Source organism: Leptonychotes weddellii, chromosome 8, assembly GCF_054177405.1.
Source record: "Leptonychotes weddellii isolate Sample4059 chromosome 8, ASM5417740v2, whole genome shotgun sequence".
Lineage (NCBI taxonomy): Eukaryota > Metazoa > Chordata > Mammalia > Carnivora > Phocidae > Leptonychotes > Leptonychotes weddellii.
In genome coordinates this window covers 77,821,965-77,842,692 of record NC_138376.1, presented here as the reverse complement: position 1 = coordinate 77,842,692, position 20,728 = coordinate 77,821,965, and the positions used below count along the sequence as shown (strand labels likewise).

General features: G+C 34.0%; 1 long non-coding RNA gene across 2 annotated transcripts in view; it reads left to right on the top strand.

The window, feature by feature from the left end:
• LOC102742234 (uncharacterized) overlaps nucleotides 1–20,048 on the top strand; it is a 676,629-nt gene extending 656,581 nt beyond the window's left edge. For both annotated transcript variants that reach the window (XR_014147857.1, XR_014147851.1), the window contains 2 exons: nucleotides 14,254–14,330; nucleotides 18,248–20,048. This is a non-coding gene — a long non-coding RNA (uncharacterized LOC102742234). The remainder of the gene's footprint in view (nucleotides 1–14,253; nucleotides 14,331–18,247) is intronic.
• Nucleotides 20,049–20,728: the final 680 nt, after the last annotated feature.

The window sequence follows — 20,728 nt, the reverse complement described above, 5'->3', positions numbered from 1 at the left end:
CCTGGTGATGGGTATTAAAGAGGGTACGTTCTGCATGGAGCACTGGGTGTTATGCACAAACAATGAATCATGGAACACTACATCTAAAACTAATGATGTAATGTATGGTGATTAACATAACAATAAAAAATTAAAAAAAAAGAAAGGTGGCACCATATTATACTAACATCAATTATCTTGTGATATAGCACATTTTTATTAAGGCCATTTTTTTGTTACTGCCATGTTTTTCATAAGCCTTTCCCACTTTCATGACATGAATTTTATTAATACTTATTTTTTAGATAGTGAAGTTATATCTATTGATTATTTCCTTTTATAATTTTGTCAATTTCATTTTCTTCTATTTTGTCTAGTTTCATAGTTGACTATAAGAGTTTCTTATAGATAAAGAAACAAACCTTATACATAAACTTTGTCATACATGCATCCATAAGCAACTTTGAACAAAAGAGAATTCAAGAAAATATATGAAAACTAGAATTTAAATAAAAACTTTAAAAAACTTAAAAAAAGAAAATATATAAAAGATATATGATCATTAATTCAAATTCACCATGCATCTAATGAAGTTGAAGATTTAGTGTTCCTCACTTACATGGGACATACTAAGGTCTTGGGATGGACACTGGTAATGTGGTCTATGGTTGTATGATTTTGGAAAATTTGCAAATATAAAACATTTTATTGCTGTATGTTAAGACTTTTATGGCTATCTGTTGATCCACCCCTATTTCACCATAGCACATTTTTCTGCCTGTTGAGGGATTTTTTTGGATCTGGCTAAGGAAAAGTTGCATTGTGGAATACATTTAGTTTGGCTTTATTGGAATACATTTATGTTGTTCACTATCAATTCTGTGTTTAGTTGTTATTTTGCTTGTATATAATTTTATGCTCTTTAAAAATCTTTTTGCATGCCCAGATATATAAATCTTAACATCCATAAAAGTTGTAGCCATCGTAGACGATATTTCTGTGTGTGATTAACAGGTAACCTAGAAGATAATTTTCAACAAGAAAGAAGCTCAGCCAAAAACATTATGCTAAGATATGAAGTGCATTCCTTTTTAAATGTTTGAACTGCAGTCTCCATTGAGGTCTATATAATGTTCTCAGTAATTCCAACTCCCACCCTCATCCCAGATCAACTAGGCCATTTTGGAGTGAAAGTTAAAAAGCATTATATATTTCTCCCATATTCAGGAGTACTTATCCTAGTCCTGCTACTTTTTACTAGGTTTATCCTCATGCTGCTACTGTTTATGATCTTTGATTTCAGACTCCAATATGCTATAATAACAGTCATACTCCCACACTCAACATTCTGCCCTTATCCAAAAGACTTTATCTAAACATAATTTCTTTCTAGGAAAGGCTAAACAGAGTACCTCTTTTTGTTATGTGCATGCACAATCATGAGAGTAGGGTGGAGTTAAAATAGAGGGAAGGCTTACATTGGGCGTAGTGTTCAGATTCATCTCTTCTGGTCATATGACTCACTCTCGGTCACATGCATGGACTTCCTCACTTGGAGCACAGTCTTCTTCTCTTGCAATCATGGAAATAGTGATACACCAAAAAGAAATATGAGCATTTCATAGAAGTGTAAAATAGTGAAGAAAGGTGAACAACATGAGTTAGATTAATATTAGGGAGAAGGGAAAGAAAAAAGATAATAGAAGAGAAAGGCCATTTGAATAATTTTGGATACAGAAAAATAAAATTTAAAAGCTTAAAAAGTATTTTGGCATCTTTGTTGCTTTAAATGGTATGTGTAACTTGTAGAATTATGGTGTATATGAGAACTAAACTCTAGCAAAAATATAAAAATAAATTGATATAAGCATATATTGATAAAATATTGATTTATAAGAAATCAAAAGCATAAGATATTTTCCTAAACCAAGCATGGCTCTTATAGAAGTATTATAGAATAGTTTTTTTTTTTTAAAGATTTTATTTATTTATTTGAGAGAGAGAATGAGAGAGAGAGAGCATGAGAGGGGGAGGGGCAGAGGGAGAAACAGACTCCCTGCCGAGCAGAGAGCCCGATGCGGGACTCGATCCCGGGACTCCAGGATCATGACCTGAGCCGAAGGCAGTCGCTTAACCAACTGAGCCACCCAGGCGCCCTAGAATAGTTTTAATAATAGTATATCAGAGATGCTTGTAAACAAATCTGTAGCTATTTGGATGTGTTTTACTTTGCCAAGAATGACTGACAAAGTAGATGGTAGGTCAGAACTGATAACATTTATACTACTTTCTTTATTCTAATTATTTTCTCCAAAATGTACTGAGTCTCTGTGTGTTAACATATTGTCAGACCAATTGGAACATACAGTGCAATAAGCTGTAGTGACAAAAGTTCTTTAATAATGCATCTTTTGAAGAAAGAAGAGAAAACTACAGAGAATTAATTTATCCTGATGGCAACTGTGAAATCATAATGTATTGAAAAATGAATAAGGGATCACATGTTTTAGTCCAGTGACAAAGCTTGAAATGAAAAGAGAAAATGGTAAGAAATTAATCTGCACTTGGAGCCTGAAGGCCTTCATCTTATAACCCCTCTAATGCTCTACATTAAAAATAATTCTAAGTTACACTCAATATATTGGATACGCAGGTATAATTCTTACTGTTCTGGGGGAATAGTTTTATTTACTTCAGTTAATTTAGTGTTAGCACTAGTAAATATGAGCAAAGGTAAAATTCTTTATACTGATTTGCTTAGGATACTTCATTATTACATTGGTCATTAAGAAAAAAATAGATTTATATGAATATTTGCACAGCAAACATTCATCTGGAACTCAAATTCCATTTTCAACCAAGATGTTATATATTTATTGAAGAGATATGCAGGCTTACAATTTTATATATATATATAATATATATATATTTATATGTATAAATATATGTGCATATATATATATGTGTATATATATATATATACACTTAAAGATTTTATCTATTCACTTGAGAGAGAGAGAGAGAGCATGCAAAATTCGGGGTGGGGAGGGCAGAGGGAGAGGGAGAAGCAGACTCCCCGCTAAGTAGGGAGCCTGACAAGGGGCTTGATTCCAGGACCAATCCCAGGACTGATCCCAGGATCCTGGGATCATGACCTGAACTGAAGGCAAAGGCTTAAACAACTGAGCCACCCAGGGGCCCCAATTTTATGTATAGATATAGAAAGATGTGTAGATAGAATTTTTCATATTTCAAAATTGTTTCAGAGATTTTGAAAGATGAGTGATTTTAAAACCATTATATATATAGATATAATGTTATTCTACCATGGGTAAAAAATAAACAAAACACATTAATTTTCATAAAACACTTTAATATTTTTATTATTCAGAGCAAATAATTATATTTAATAATTATATTTAATAATTATATTTAAAATGGCGAAGAATTAATTAAGAGTTGTTTTTCCATGTAATTTCTCATAGGAACACAAGAACGTATATGTGTATTAAGACATACCATTTATCTCTACTACCCCAATGTACAGTGTTAGTTGAAATTTTGGCTTTCCCATGCAGAAAAATTAAACATTTAAAAGCATTACTGCTGAAACATTCATTAAAATATATTCAAAAGCATCCTCTTTTATAAATGTAGAATCTATGTTAGGGAACCCAATGTGGTATTAAATAAACCTTTATTATATTTTTAGTTGTTTTACTAAAATTTTAGATTCATATTTATTCATTGTGAAAATTCTAAAACTATATGGATGAATATGGAGTAAAACACTCAAGTCCATCTACAAAAAACAAAAAATCACCAATTTACTCCTATCGCCAGAAGTAATACTACACATATTCTTAAAATTACTTTGTATATTACATTCTCTTAGAGATCTTTATCATCTGTAAACTTCATTCTTTTTAATGGCTACTTACATTTCCTTAGAGTGGATTATTATATCCATGTTTATATTATAAATGATGCAATACAGACAATGATTATTTTTGTAAACAACTCTATAAAAATGATTTCAATTTTGTTTTGCTACTGTAAGCAATGTTCCAATGAACCATTTATAAACAATTTTGTCACTGTTAACATGTGATCATTTTTGTGGGATAGGATCCTGATATTGGAAATGCTGGCGCAATGATTATACACATTAAAATTTTGATTGATGTATCTTGGTTTTTCTCCTAAACATGACGTGAATGTTCATTCTCAACAATAAAATATGGGAGTACTTATTTCACTACACCCTTGTTTGTGAGAAATCAGATGGGTAAATGGCATATCATTTTTGTGTTAATTTGCATGTTCCTGAATGATAGCATGCTTGAATATCATATTTTCATTTTTAAAAGTTAAGTGTTTTATATGGCTGCTTTTCTTAATCGTTAATAATGACTCTGAAACAAATGGCATTTATACTGTCAAGCAAGAAAAAAAATCCTTTTAGTAAGAAAGAGAAAAAGAGGGCAAAATGATTCAGTTATTTTCGGTAAACTAGTGTGAATCAATGCAAGCCAGTCAGAAGGGCGCTATTCAAGCCAGAAACATTCTGGTCTGAATGTAGATAAAGTGTGTTTGTATGTGGGTAATTAATTCAATACAGATAACTTCTATGTGGCTTTTTCAAGTAATAATTTTATAAACTGATCTGACAGGCCTAGTTTTGCTTTGGGCAAGGGCATTTTAAGTCATGGCGGCCATAGCAGAGGGAAAAATCTAAAGTCCACTCATAAATGATGAGCGTAGAGCAACTGTTTTTATGACATAATCTTATGAGACCTGGTTTAAGCCTGGAAGAGGGCATCCACATTACAAAGGTAGTAATGCACACATTTCATAGCACAGGGTTCAGATATTTCAATGTGGATGTTATCAGACCAATATTAATCCAGAGAAATTTCTCTCTCCACAGTGAAAACCAAAATAAATTTGTGTATTACAAAATATTAGTGATACTTTAAATTTAGCTTACTTTCCAGTTTGATCAGAAGGCAGATACTATATTCTCACATGATAAATAACTAATGATCTTTCTCAGCTATTTGAAAATCAATACCTATGTAGGAATTACTAAAGCCTCATTAACCTCAGATTTAAGAATGTCATTTGATAGCTATTTTCTGACCATACAAGATTCATATGAAAATATTAGAAAGCTATTCTAATAGGTAAGACAGATGAGGTACTAGATTAATTTTTAAGTTATAAATCCCAAGCAACCTTGCTTGCTCTTATTAAGAAACAGAGGCAAGGAGATTGGTTTCATTTGCCCTAAAATTAATAGGTAATGCTGAACCCATATCATATTTGTGTGTATGAAAATATCCTTATATTTTCTTCACATTCCATTATGACATTTATAGGGTGTACTGTGACCATAGTCTGTATCTTTAAAGATCCAATACAATAAATTTAAATATTTTAAATATTTTTTTCATTCCATTTACTCCATTATTTTCCAGTAACACCATTACCTGTATAGTGTGTCTCCTCTCACAGTTTTATATTTCCTCATTTACCGATAGTTATATTTATTTTTACATTTTTTTAAAGATTTTATTTATTTATTTGGGATATAATGAGCACAAGCTGGGGTCTGGCAGAGGGAGAAGCAGGCTCCCTGCTGAACTGGGAGCCTAAAGCAGGCTGGATCCCAGGACCCTGGGATCATGACCTGGGCTGAAGGCAGACGCTTAACTGACTGAGCCACCCAGGTGCTCCTGAGAGTTATGTTTAAATTTCTTTTAACTTTTATAGGTATTTTTTTTTGTTTTTGTTGTTTTTGTTTTGAGATTTTATTTATTTATTTGAGGGAGAGAGAGAAAGAGAAGGTGCACAGAAGGAGAGGGAGAGGGAGAAGCAGACTCCCCGCTGAGCAATCTGATGCAAGACTCTATCCCAAGACCCTGAGATCATGATCTGAGCCGAAAGCAGACACTTACCTGATGGAGCCACCCAGCAACCCAATTAACGTTTAAATTTTAATTTGCTCAATTTTCTCAAGACTCTCTTGTATTTCCTGGATATAATTCCTCAACAGTGTCTCTTTTTATTCTTTGTTGTAATATAGACTTTTTTCCATGGGTGGTCTTATTTTTCTTTTACACATGTTCTCAAGGCTCAAATTTTCATGCTTTATCTTCTTTAGCTCATCTTTTTATTTTGAATGTTTTTAGTTAATATTATACTTCTTTTGCTCTTAACTCCAAAAGACTAGTTTTATTTACTTGGATCCATGGAAATGTCATCCTTTTTTCACAATTTTCATGTAATCTATTGCAAATTTTCCCATTTTTGCCTAGTTTGTTTTACTCTTTTGCACTTTTAAAATTTCAGTATTTTCGTTTTTAAGGTCCTTTTTTATTAGTACTTTTATTTTAGTGTAGAGATTGTTTTTTCTTAAATATGTTTCAGGTAGAAAAGAGCATGGGGCATGACAAGAATTCTGGGCTTTCAAAATTTCACAGATTTACTCCATAGAAGACCCTTCATGATACAGACTTTTGTAAGAGGATTTGTGGTGGGACGGGCGTCACCTCTTACTTTGCTTACCTTGGTAAATATTTGAGGCTGTGTAACTGCCATCTTGCAAATTGCTACTAGCAAAGATAATGCTTCTGCAACCTTTTTTGTTTAGCTCCTTTCTTTCTTTTCTTTCTTTCTTTCTTTTTCTTTCTTTCTTTCTTTCTCTTTCTTTCTCCTTTCTTTCTTTCTTTCTTCTTTCTTTCTTTCTTTCTTTCTTTCTTTCTTTCTTTCTTTTTCTTTCTTTCTTTCTTTCTTTCTTCCTTCCTTTTGTTTTTTTTTCAAGTTTTTATTTAAAGTCCAGTTAGTTAACATAAGGTTTAATATTAGTTCCAGGAGTAGAATTTAGTGATTTATCACTTACATACAACACCCAGTGCTCATCACAAATGTCCTTAATATCCATCACCTGTCTCCCTTTACCTATCACCTAAATACCTATCACCCTTTCTATCTCCCTATCCTGTGATGTTAGTGAGGTTCTAAGAAGCATCCCAGCTAATCCATGTTCTAAATAAGAGACTGTTGATATTTTCTCTCAGGATGTGCCCCTTGATTTGGAAAGTTCTGTGTTTGGCTGACGTTGCCTGTGATCTATAGCTTCCAGCTTTCTGCTTCACTCTGGTCAATTTTGGTCTACTTTTTTTTTTTTTTTTTTTTTAAGATTTTATTTACTTGACAGAGAGAGAGAGACAGCGAGAGCAGGAACACAAGCAGGGGCAGTGGGAGAAGGAGAAGCAGGCTTCCTGGCGAGCAGGGAGCCCGATGTGGGGCTCCATCCCAGGACCCTGGGATCATGATCTGAGCTGAAGGCAGATGCTTAACGACTGAGCCACCCAGGTGCCCCAATTTTGGTCTGCTTTTATCAGATCTTCATTCATACATAGATTTCATTTATAGGTCATTTATAGGTGTTCTCTGATTTCATTGAATAGTTTCTTTTTCCTGAACTTCTTACTCTTGGTTACTTTCAGAGAAAACATGAAGCCAGAGATTTGCCCTTCTGGAAGGAGTGAGTTTTGATCTAGAATACGTAGGAACACAGGATATTTTTGGAGAAAATAAGATTGGATTGGTTTGTCTTAAAATCTAGAAGCTAAAACAATAAAGCTAATTTGGGGAAAGCCAGTGTATCCATTTGACTAAAAATTGATATTTTAGAGTAATATAAATCTAAGATTGATGATATAGTAATGGCAGGCCAAATTGAGACTTGATAGTAAAAAGCAGTAAAAGGGGCACCTGGGTGGCTCAGTTCATTTCGCGTCCAACTCTTGCTTTCAGCTCATGTCATGACCTTAGGGTCGTGAAAGGGCCCAGTGTGGAGCCTGCTTAAGGTTCTCTCTTTCCCTCTTTCTCTCTCTCAAAAATAAACAAATAAAAAAATAAATACAAATAGAAAGCAGAAAAAGGCATAAATAGATATATTGTGAAGCTTAGTGACTTTACCGGTATCTAGGAAGGGTTTAGTAAAAATAGAAATTAACTAAAATAAATAAGTTCCTAAACTATGACTGGAATAAATATTCAAAGAAAAGGGAAAATAATAAGAAATTCATTAGCAGATGAAGATCTGTTAGCTTACATAAAAGACAAAATATCCAATATGCGTTTGATGTTTTCCTTCAATGTTATTAAGACTTCTTCTAATTTAAGATAACTTCTTTAAAATAAAAGATGGAAAAATTGGATAGTCTAATAAGCCATATTTATAATTCCAAATGATCTTTCTACTTTGACCTTTTTAATCTTAAAAAAAAACCCAGATTGGTTCTAATTGTTGTACTTAAGACAATTTAATAAGACACCTGGTAATAGAATCCAAATGAAAGAAAAAATCATGAGAAAAATTGAAATCTTTCTCTTATTTTTGCACTGAGTTCTTTAACTTCATCTAAGTGAATGATATGCCACCAGGTTCTTGAAAATGGCATAATTAGATATTTTGAAACTCCTGAAATATTTTTTATCTCTTCATTATTTTTATTAATTGCAAAATGTACAGCTTTTTTTTTTAAGATTTATTTATTTTAAAGAGACCAAGTTGGGGGGGTTAGGGAGAGGGACAAGCAGATTCTACACTGAGCATGGAGCCTTACACGGCACTAGATCTCATGATCCTGAGATTGTGACCTGAGCTGAAATTAAGAGGCAGACACTTAATGGACTGAGCCACACAGGCCCCACAAAATGAGCAGCTTTTTAGTTACATGAAACTTAATTGAATTTTTATATCTACTGATGTGCTTGTAGATTTCATCCCTGTAGATAAGTCACCTTAGAAATAAACTCTTAATTTTAAAAAGGTTCTTTTTATTTATATATTTTGCCGAAGTATTTATTTTATACATCTATTGATTTTTTAATTGATTTATAATTGGCATACTATATTTTATTAGTTTCAGATGTATAGCATAGTGATTCAGTATTTTTGTATTATTACAAAATGATCACCTCAATAGGTCTAATTACCATCTGTTCCTATAAAAAGTAATTACAATATTATTGGCTATATTGCCTAAGCTGTATATAACATCCCCATGACTTATTTATTTTATACCTGGAAGTGTGTACTTCATGATCCCCTTCACCTATTTAATCCATCCTTCTACCTGCCTTTCCTCTGCCATCTGAGGTTTTGTTTGTTCTCTGTATCTATTTTTGTTTTATTTTGTTTGATCATTAGTTTTTTCATGTAAATGAAATTGTATAGTATTTGTTCTCCTCTTTCTGACCTATTTCACTTAGCATAATACCCTCTAGGGAAATACAAATCAAAACCATGAGATACCACCTTCCATCTGTCAGAAGGGCTTTTATCAAAGAGACAAGAAAAAACAAGTATTGGAGATGATGTGGAGAAAAGAGAACCCTTGTGCACCGTTGGTGGGAATGTCAATGGTGCAGCCATTATAGAAGAGGATGTCTAGCACTGGGTGTTATATTCAACTAATGAATCATTTGAACATTGTATCAAAAACTAATGATGTCCTACAGTTTGGCTAATTGAATTTAAATTAAAAAAAATAAAACAAACAAAAAAAACCCAAAACCAAATAAAACAAAAAACAAAAAAATCAAAAATAGAACTACCATATGATTTAGCAATTCCACCTGTGAATATTTACCCTAAAAAAAAAAAAAAGGAAAAAGGCTCTTTTTTGAACCCTCATCTACTACAAAGAAATAAGAAGCATAGACATCTGACCTTGCTTAGCCTACAGAGCCTATTCAGTGCTTGTGGAAATATAATGATCCTTGGAGCCAAAGCAATTTGGGTTAAAAGTCCAACTCTGCCATTTACTCTTTGGATGACACTGAGATAGTTTGTTTACCCCTTTGAATCTTATTAACTAACATCGCTAAAATGGGATTGTAATATATACATCATCGACTAAACGTTTCCAATTTCCTTACTCCTTGGTATAACACATTTTTTGAGCATTTGCTCTATTTTTGGCAAATATTTAAGTTCTAGGTTTAGAGCCCTAAAACGATAGCTAAGAGCTCTGCTTTCCAGACTGGAAGTACCAAGAAAGAATAGCAATAAAGTAATCAAATAAATAAGAAAATTATCAGAGAATAGTTAAGTGCTAGGAAGACTACAAAACCAAGTAGTGGAAGATAGTGACTGAGAGGAGAAAGATTCACTTACGTGTTGTGGTTAAGGAGAACTCTATAATGAATGGCACTTGAGCTGAGACCTGAATGCTAATTAGAGTGAACCACATGAAATGTTGAAGAACACAGAAATATCCAGAAAAACAAAGTTGTTCAGAGAGGGTGGGGGGAGTGCAAAATGATTGGTGGCAAGGGGGATAAAATTATAATATCTGATGGATTTTAATGAGATCGGTGTGTCTAGACAAATAATAGATGTGAGAGAATCTAGATTAAGGTAAGGCTTGAGAGGAAGGCATGAGTCATGTCATTTAAAGTTTTAGGATTTTATTTTGATTACAATAGTTTTGACAAAATCACTTACGTTCTTATATGTAAAGGGAAGATGGACACAAATAATATATTTTTTATATATTTTTCTCATGTGGTAATTCTGACCTGACATCCGATAATTATAAAACCACCTGGCATTTGCAGATCTATCTACCTCTAACTTCTTTATCCCTTAGTCCATTCATCCATCTACTCTAATATTGATAAGAGAGTTTTGTAAAGAAGAAATCAAAGACTAAAACATATATATCAATTATTGGTGCATGACAAAACAGAAACAAACTCATTTGAATAATCCAATAATATAGATTTCTAACATGTCTGTGGGGCAGGTTGGAGAGATTCTGCTGACTCAGTTAAGAGTCTGTAAGGGGGCAGGTTAGGATTGGGTTAGCTGTATGAGTAGGTAATATTCCTTGACTTAGGGGGCCAGCAAGGACATGTACTAGTCACGGCAATGGCATAAGGTGCATGAGACTAGGCTAGAAATAGGCACATGGTCACTCTCACCTAAGTTTTATAGGCAATTAGCAAGTCTATAACTATGACTGAAGTCAAGAGACAAGGTAATACACTCACTTTTAAAAGGAAGAAATGCAAAGTTATATGGCAGGGAGAGTAGATGCAAAGATGGGAAGAATTGTGGACAATAACCTAATCCACTAGGAATGAAAAAGCTCTATTTTCCAGAATAGCACAAAAACATTTAAAAAAGAAAGAAGGAAGGAAGGAAGAAAGAAAGAAAGAGAGAGAGAAGAAAGAAAGAAAGAAAGAGAGAGAGAAAGTCTAATAAGTAGGCCCCAAAGAGTTATTCTTTTCCTTACAAACCTCCCTTTCTCACTTGTAATCCTCAGGTTCAAACTTTATGTACATAATACCGTTTGCCGTCATAGATTCAGGCTTGAGTCAGTAAGCCTTGTCTTCATTTTATATCTTCCAGAAAAATCTGTACTCCACACTCACTGGTTAAAACACTTGAATGTTTCTATCTGTAATTAAACACAAGCATTATTTTCCACATTACGGTTTAAACCTAAAATATTCAACTCTATCTAACTTCCTGCACTGATATTGACCATGTCATTTTATACCTCGACACATTTGCTTATGTCATTCTCTCTACCAAGAAATTTCTTCCAAATAGTAAGGATTCAATACACATTATGAAATTAAAGTACTGAAAAGATAACAGAAGGAATAAAATGTCATTTCATACACTAAACAAAATACCATTGAGAATTAAAGCACAGAATTGGTATCACGAGCTTTGGCACACTGGGCAATATTTGAAACAATTTCAGTAAAACAAACCCATGTCACTTTAGTTTTCTTGCACAAAAATATAATTATGAGCAATGAGGAATGGGGAGAGAACTCTAGCAAATGTGGTATAAAATATAATTTAAATCTTCTTTCAAAGACGTAAAAAGGTAAATGTGAAGAGTGTAATTCTCTAATTACAAGGGAAAAAATAACCTAAAAGAGGCAAATCAGATGAATTAAAACTAAGAGCAACTTAACAAATAGAAGGATGTCAGACTTGTGAATGCTGCATATTGCTTTACTAAGATCATTGCAAAAGGATTGTTCATACTTAGTTTTTATTTGGATTAATGACAATTATTAGTAAGACAAAAGAATGAGTAATTACATGAACTTAATGAAACAGATCTGAAGACTCCACCCTCTGGCAACAATGATGGCGTAAAATACTACAGCTCTAACTATCTGTAAAATATACATGAAAGATTTTATAATATCAAGATATCCAAGTTAAATACCTTATTAAATATCTGGTTATCAAAGAAAGAAAGAAAAATTAAGGAAAAAAAAAAAGAAATGCCTTCTGTGCTATGGGAACCTGAAATTAGCTTGAGCTTGTTTGTTCAAGTCAGAGGTGCGCTGACTTAGTGTGGACACTTATACAAGGCATGGAATGTATTGGTTTATATATATGTATATATACTGGGTGGGGGGGCAGTAGCCACGGTTCCAAGGCAAATTGCAAAGAATTTTGTACTAGCTTGTCAGCACGCTTTATTGGTGACATTGGTATTCATTATTTGAACCCAGTTTTACTGAGAATTCCACAGAACACTGTCACTGGGGCCAGTCATGTAGGAAAAATGTGCCTATGTGACCAGCAGGGTATAAAGCATCCTGACTGAGAATCCCCACTGAGTCTCCTTGTCCCAGGGCGTTCCAAGCATATATCCTTGGTTTCTGATTCAAGAGAGAAAGCATGTCCTTTCTTTTGGATTGTTCGCTGTGAGGCAGCTTTTGGCAGAGAAATATCCTTACTCTAATGCTGTGGTATTAAACCGTAAAACAGCATAAACTGTAGCTTCAGAGGCATTGTCATTTAAAGTCCTGCTAGATTTCTTTAGGCACCAAATGGGTTTGACCGCCCTAGCACAATTACAGATACTAGAACTATAAAGAAAATAAACTTGCTCAGTGAAGTCCTAATGTTTCTCACCAGCAGGCAAATTCCCTTAATGATAGGGATCTAGGGGCTTACATTTTAAGCAAGTATTTCTTTTGTCCCACATTGATTGTAATAACTATCCTGCACACCGTGAATCAGATTTCTGAATGTACTAAGGGGGATTCTGCACTTACTTCTTGGCCACTAAAAGTGCAGCAAAACTGAAATTCTTGCAAAGATGTGTGACTACTTTGTTAAATAATCAAGATTAATAAACAAAGTTAATTAAAATCAATTCACCTTCTATCTCTTTTTTTTAAACATATAATGTATGATTTGTTTCAGAGGTACAGATCTGTGATTCAACAGTCTTACACAGTTCACAGCGCTCACCATAGCACATACCCTCCCCAGCGTCTATCACCCGGCCACCCCATCCCTCCCACCCCCTTCCACTCTAGCAACCCTCAGTTTGTTTCCTGAGATTAAGAAGATAGCAGGAAGAGAAGAATGAAGGAGGAGAAATCAGAGGGGGATTTTTTGATATTTGATCATGATGATTAGGACATATTTACATTTATGATCCAAACACTAAACCAATAAAAAAAAGTCCTTATTGATTTCTTGTATGCTTATTGCTCGATTAACGAGGGATCATTTTATAACTAACTCTTCTGAGAATTTTATATTAAAACAATTAGTATCTATTTCTTAATCTAAAATAGCCCTTGAAAGGATGCCTTCTGATAGGGGCATGATGTTTGTCTGCCTTTTCCTTTTACTAGCAGCATATCCGCCATCAAAAACAAAAACAAACAAACAAAAGAAAAATCCACAGCTTTAAAAGCAGATTGTTTCCTTTTATGTACATGATAGACTGAAGTGATTGTGGATGCAAGAGAACATGCATTTTCAGAGGAAAAAGTGTATAAAGAAATCTCTGGAGATTAAATTGCTATTTCCTGCTTCAGCTCTTCGCTAGGTGGCTAAAGGCAGTGAGTTTCAAAATGTGGTTCTATGGAGGTGATCACATTACACTTTAAAATAAGCATATATATACTTTCCTCAAATCTTACATCTGAAGTGTGAACTCATATTTTTATGGAGGCTAAGAAGATGTCCCTAAGGTCTATGAACACACATAATAGCATGATTATTCAAAATATTTCCCCTGATCCAAAATTTGTGATTCCACAAATGGTTTTTTTTTTTTTTTTTTGCCTACTCGTGTTTCTGTCTTGACGAAATGAACTCTGTAAGACCATTCTACCTAGTTCATTACCTCTTCTTGCTAATTTACAATCATAATTCCCCTCATTCATTGTTGCTTCTGGCTTTGATTGATTTGACAGGCTACCCAGGCAAAAGATCTGAATCGAGTTCAAATTCAACTGTATTGTGTAACAGTGCCATTGTTGTGAAATTCCAGGTACCATATTGTCCATTTTATTTTCTACTTCTATGGCCCCTAATCCTTGAACTCCTCTATAGTTTCCTCCTCCTCTATCAGACTAAGAAAAATAATACAGTTACTAGTCCTCTCTGTCCCCTTTTGGATTTCCTTACACTGCGTTGACACCGTTGGCAATATAATCTGCATTCACAATCTTAATCTCAATCTATAGGCAGATACCAAATTTATAATTCCATCCTTGGGAACTCGACTTCGAGCTCCAGACTTGAGTATTGAAGCCCCTATTTGTTCTCGACTATTAGATGTCTCGAAGGTTGCTCAGATTAATGCCCAAAACCAAAATCAAACCCTATTTCTTAATTTCCTGTAGAACTTTTCCGTTTCTTCAGATAGAATAAAAATTGTAATTATATGTACATTTTTGATTATTTGACTGATGCTTGCCTTTCCTATGAGGGTATAAACTCCATTAGGGCAGAGGTCTGTCTCCTTCTGGTCAACATCTCTATCCCTTTTGCTTAACAGAGCGTCTGGAAGGTAATAGACATTTGAAAAATATTTATTGAACATTTAATAAAGCAATTCTGGAGGATAAATAGCAGGATGAAGAAAAGATTGCAAAATACTCCTAAGTTTTTGTGATACTATTAGTTTTAGCAAGTAAGAATTGTAATTTTTTTTTTTTAAAGATTTTATTTATTTGACAGAGACAGACACAGCGAGAGAGGGAACACAAGCAGGGGGAGTGGGAGAAGGAGAAGCAGGCTTCCCGCTGAGCAGGGAGCCTGACGCGGGCCTCGATCCCAGGACCCTAGCATCATGACCTGAGCCGAAGGCAGACGCTTAACGACTGAGCCACCCAGGCGCCCCAAGAATTGTAATTTTTACCACACAATAGGTGAAACAGTTTGCATATAAAAATTTTTATTAGTCTTATATTAAATAATTCCAAAAATAAAATATGTCTTTATTAGAGGCATGTCTATAAATAGTACAGAGATGATAAATGGGGCAATGGACAGAGGTAGACATACATACATACATGCATGCATACATAATTTTTGCAAGAGGAGTCTTTGGTTTGGGGGCATGTAACAAGTTTAGGAAAGTATTGAGGATTCTGTGGTTTAGAAAACACATCGAGTATGTTAATAAATAGCAGGTTTGCTTTTTTGTTTTTTGAATCTTCCTTTTCAAAAAAAGGATATAATAAGTCCCAAAGCTTTGCCTAGGATGAAATGACACAATATGTGATTGATCCCTGGTAGTTTAGATTTCACCCCCACTCTGGACATATATCTTCTATGTCAAATAATCTTTTATTAAGGATGTACTGGTGTCTGTCTTTGAAAGAGATGAAAAGACAATTTAAATCAATAGGCCCTTAGAGCTCTAGAGTTTAATTCCCTCATGTGATTAAACTCTTTATCCCTAAAGACTCTATTCCCTTGGTTTTAAAATGGATTAAGATTCAGCATTTGTTTTATACATACAAACACACATAAACACACAGAGTTATGAAATCATCTCTCTTTTAGGCAGTAGACTGTGTATTTTCAATGAACAAATATTCAACCTTAAGAAGAAATAACACTAGAAATTTAAGAATTTTTTTTCAGGGAAGTGGAGAACACATTTAATATAATAGGAAGTTTTGTTATGTTATCTGAACAAAATGTCAAATAAAAAGAACCCAGCATATTATTTTTTGGACATTTAACATATTCTTTTTTTTCTGATATCACATAGTGAAAAAAAAGCCATATTTATGAACAGATGATAAAAACATGGCATAATAATGTTAATATGCATGTATGGTTAGCTTTCTTCTGTTTATCACTTACCAAGGTATTTAATGAAATTGAAATCTTAGAAAAGCTTGAGAACTTATTTTTTTTTATCTGTAGATATTTGCAATTGTTGAAATTCATGAACTACTCTGGAGTTTTAAGACTATGTTACAGATATTTTGGATTAACAATATTGTGGTTACATTGAAATAATTGTATTAAAAATACTGAAGTAATAACACTTGTTGATTAATTTTAATTTACAGATTTTTAAAAATCTACTTAAAATTCAATGGATTTTTGATTTATCCATTTTTTAAAATTTTTTTATTATTATGTTATGTTAATCACCATACATTCCATCATTAGTTTTTGATGTAGTGTTCCATGATTCATTGTTTGTGTATAACAAACAATTTATCCATTTCTTATGTATTTGTTTACCCCTCCTTTTTTTGAGAGTTTATGCTTCTTTAGTACTTCCCTTTTTCCAGATGTTCTGCTATAGACTATATATGCATTGTTCCACTTGGTTCTCCCAACTTTGGGACACAGATAATCGTTTGTCTTGATTTTGTGAATGAAGGTATGGGGATTAAGAAACTTGGTCAGAATCACAAAACAAAAATCACAAAATTCACAAAAAAGAAAAGGGCAAAATACTTCTATCTGTGGCAGACCCCAGATCTACACTTTATTGTGTAAATTCCTTTATACCTTCAAAGTGTGTTTAAAAACATTGATAATTTGTTTTTAAGTTTCTCATCCTTTCAAACAGCATGAAAACCATTGCCTTAAAGTGAAAGTTAAAAACGAATATAAATACATCATCCTTATTTCTTTTAAATATCCTCCATTTGATTCTATATTGAGGCTTATCATTTCCATTTCTGTGGACTTGAAAATATTTTACTGCATGTTTATTTCAAATACATTAGATTTCTAGATATACACATATATCCTCATTTATGGCTGTTGTGTCACATTATATCTGCTTCCTTAATGCTCCAGGGTTTTGGTATATTTGTTTCTGCTTTTGTCTTTAAATAACAGTTGACTCTTTCCATCAATTCTGATTGTTCAATACATAGAATATGCCACTGTGATTTCTTATCAGTAGTTGCACATGGTGTAGTTATTTTTCCCGGTTTGGAATAGCATATTGATTATTTTATGTAGAAACTCCCTACATTTGTTGATTCATCTCATTCAACAGGTATTTTAAAGTAAATTCTATGGTAAAACAATGTGTGAATTGCTAATTTATTGTTTTTGATGAGACTTTTGTGGTAATATTTTACAAGAAACTGCCACCTTTAAAAATTCATAAAAATGTTAATTGGGTAATTTATTTTCTATTTTTTCAGATAGTTAAACAACTTAAGGGAGTGAATTTTTAAAGTATAATCTAGTAGTTCAGAATCATGTGTTTCCATAACATCAATATACTGATCACAAATAATTCTTATTCATTGATTCAGTCCTATATTTTAAAGTAATGCTTTTAATCAGAATTGATAGTGAATGTAAATCCTGGAAAGTTATAAAGTTGAATCTTAATAAATATTCTATGTGTTATTCAAAAGTAGCTACTGAGTTCTTAATATATAGGAACGAATGTAGTAGATGAACAGATAAATATTCTATCCTCAAGAAATAAATAATTTAATAAATCAAGAATAACATGTATCTTAGTGTCTCAGTCTGCTCATGCCACTATATCAAAATACTATGATGGGTTCCGTAAACAGCAGGGATTTATTTCTCATAGTTCTGGAGGCTAGGGGCTCCAAGATCAAGGTGATAGCCAATTCCAGTCCTGGGTGAGGGCTCCCTTACTGGCTTACAGACAGCCACCTTCTTGCCATGTCCTTACATGGTGGAGAGAAAGAGAAAGAGAGACATTTATTATAGCGAACTGGCTCACACAATTATGAGAGCCCAAAACTCTGCAACTGGCAAACCAGGGACTCAGGAGACTTGATGGTATAGTTCCAGTCTGAGTCCAAAGGCCTGAGAACTAGGAGAGCCAATGGTGTAAGCTCCAGTCTACTCCAAAGGCAAAAGAAATTGATATCCAATCTGAAAAGCAGTTAGTCAGTGGGTGAATTCTCCCTTATACCATCTTTTTCTTCTATTCAGGCTTTCAGTGAGTTGGATGAGGACCATCCACATTGAGGAAGGTAATCTGTTTACTCAGTGTACAGGTTCAGATGTTAATCTTATCCAGAAATATTCTCACAGACATACCCAGAATAATGACTAGCTATAGTTAGTGTCCCAGTCAAGTTGACACATAAAATTAGCCATTGCAACATGGGCCTAAATAAGCTCCATATCAGGTAGAAAGTACCAAATGTCATAAGGTAGTTAAAAAGGTTGATAGATCAAAGTCAAGAAGAAGAATATACTACTTATTATTTTCCATTTTAATAGTTTACACCTCTTCCTCTTTACTCAATAACTCTCAGCTCACTCATTTGAAATTTGTCTGAATGTTTTAATAATGTGTAAAGCAGAGAGCTGCATTCCCCCAAATCACCTTTCAAGAATGGATCTTATTTGGATTTGGCCAAAAGAGGAACTTGGGTGAAATTTGGAAGTTGGAAGAAAATCAGAGACCATTATTCTTGGAAGGTTATCATGGTCAGACCCTGTGATGGGCAGAGGTGGGTCTCAGCTTATCTGTTTGTCCTCTGTTCCATTTCCAGCATGTCTCCACAACTGCTGGCCTTGCTTGCCAGCAGCATCCGCTGGCCCACCACCAAGCACTCATTAGGGGCCTACAAAAGCAGCAGATGAAATACAGATGAAATAGTCATTTTCACTGATCTTTCCATGAGCTCCCACTTAGTAGTTCCCTTTACCATCCAGATCACCTCTCAGATTTTCCTGTAAACTCTAACTTGTTCACCCATGCTGTGGCTGCAGGTGGAAAGTAAGTGATTTTTCTCTGATCCTCCAACTTATCCCTTCCAGACTTTAACCTCTTCAAGCATCTGCCAAGTTTCTGTTATTGAATTTCTATAAAAGATTGCTCATTCCCAAAATACTTGTTGTAGTGAGCATTCTTGACCCTAAGGGTGTAACAATATCTACTGTTCATAGAGTGCACACTATGCTGTAACTTGTAGATACACTTTATACTAAACTTAGCCTGCTGGATAAGCACTCTTATCCTTGTTAAATGGTTGAAAGAACTGGAACTAAGAGAAGTCACAGATTTTCTCAAGCACGCAGAGATCATAGGTCATAGAGCTAGGATTAGAACTTTTCTCTGAGTGTGCTTTTCTATCTACTATAAGTAATTTTCTCTGTAAAAATGTGGAATGGCAAATGGCAAACTAACCTAAAAGTCAGATACTTTAGCTGCATAAGGTAGATGGGTGCCTGACAAAAATGGCATCTAATACATCATAAAAGTTGGCAGTCACTTTGTTATAAAAATTGAACTACCTCAAAAAATGCATGAAGCAAATGATCTCAGGAAAACAGCAATTTCCACTCTATACTTAGCTTGCCCAATGTCACCCAAGAATAGAGTACAAAATATATTTCCTAAAATACTTGCTGCTTCTAACATTTTGGAGGACAGCGGCTCTTAGCCCTGTGCTGTTTTCTGCCTTGTGTTGTGCACTGACAGATCTAATCCCCACCAGAGCAGTATTTCCCATCAAGAGATATTTAGAAAGTGTTTTCAGTCCGAGGATACTTGAGTCTTAAGTTACTGACCTTTGTCCTGATGCAGAATCAAAAGTGTTTCCATACTGTTGTCTCCTTGAGTCATCTCAATTATAACAAAACAAAATAAATCTTTAGGACAGAAATGCACTTAGGATAGCTGATTTACTATTGTTCTAAGCTAACAAAAGTCTGTTTCTTTCTTCCTAGTGCATTTCAGATGTGATAATAACAAAATAAATCTCTTAGAAACAAACAAATCTCTTTGGGAGCTAGAGAAAAGCTCTTAAAAGAGTCATTTTGAGGTACCCAATTTCCTCTCTTCCACATTCGGATGTTCAGATATGTTTTGGAGGGGAAGACACTAAAAGACTAGATGTCAGACACCTTGTCTCCTTTTTTAGGATGCTTTGTGAAAACCACTTAAATGTGCTGCCTAGTAGCTCATTTTCTATTTATTTCTTCCATTCCTTCCAAGATGTCAAATGTGTTCTAATGGACTCATATTTAGACTAACATTTATGTATAATGAAAGGAAATGACTTTGAAAAAAATACATAGTAGTGTTTACTCCATATAACTCCAGAGAGAAATAGACTAATATGTTTCTCTCCACATTGCTCTCTTATTTTTTCTGATTACACTTTACCCATCATCACCTCTACACTGTGATATTACCACTGTCCTACAGAAAACTTATTGTGGTGGAAAACAAACTCCTTTTTCCCCACCCATGCTCCTAAAGCTTTCTTTGAATGCGTCCTTGTCCTAGCTAATAAATGGCAGTGAGTTCCCGGCCGTTACTTCCCATACATCTCAACAGAATGTTGGAGAAGCTTGCTGTTCTGAACTGCCCACAGACACAGACAAGAAGCTCTAAGTTAAACCTCCTGTTCCCCCTGGCCAAAGGACCAGAAAAACAGGGTGACTTTACAACAGAAA